The 591-nt window shown below is 49.9% G+C and overlaps 1 protein-coding gene across 1 annotated transcript in view; it reads right to left on the reverse strand.

Moving 5' to 3' along the window:
* Positions 1-591, reverse strand: part of TMCO3 (transmembrane and coiled-coil domains 3) — a 54,097-nt gene that overhangs the window by 2,377 nt on the left and 51,129 nt on the right. The window lies entirely within an intron of this gene.

Raw genomic sequence — 591 nt, forward strand, 5'->3', positions numbered from 1 at the left:
CAGAACTCACACCAGCAGAGCACCCGGACGTGATCAGAACTCACACCAGCAGAGTGCCCGGGTGTGATCAGAACTCACATCAGCAAAGCACCCGAACATAATTAAAATTCACACAGAGGGGCCGGCCCGGTGGCGCACTGCTACAGTGCGCCACTTGGGAAGCGTGGCGGCACTCCTGCCGAGGGTTTGGATCCCACATACAGACCGGCCGCTCACTGGCTGAGTGAGGTGCAGATGCAACACTGAGGGTTGCGATCCCGTTGCCGGTCCCCGTCCGGTACGGGCGCGACACTGAGGGTTGCGATCCGTTGCCGGTCACGAAAAAAGACAAAAAGGAAAAAAAAAAAAATTCACACAGAGAACCCAGACAGCAGATGCTGCAGAAGCCCTCCAATAACATGTAACATTGGGAAATGCACCCAAAGGCATTTGAAAAGCCCAGAAGGCGCCAAATAAATATAAAATATCTTAAATACGTCCACACAGAGCAAGCAGGCAAAATCAAGGGTTTAGATTCACTGGCAAAAAACAAGCCTTTTTGCCCCAACTAATTTAATAGCATTAAGTATTCTATGGCATTCAAGATGAAAT

The sequence above is a fragment of the Galeopterus variegatus genome, unplaced genomic scaffold (genome assembly GCF_000696425.1).
Source record: "Galeopterus variegatus unplaced genomic scaffold, G_variegatus-3.0.2 Scaffold848, whole genome shotgun sequence".
Lineage (NCBI taxonomy): Eukaryota > Metazoa > Chordata > Mammalia > Dermoptera > Cynocephalidae > Galeopterus > Galeopterus variegatus.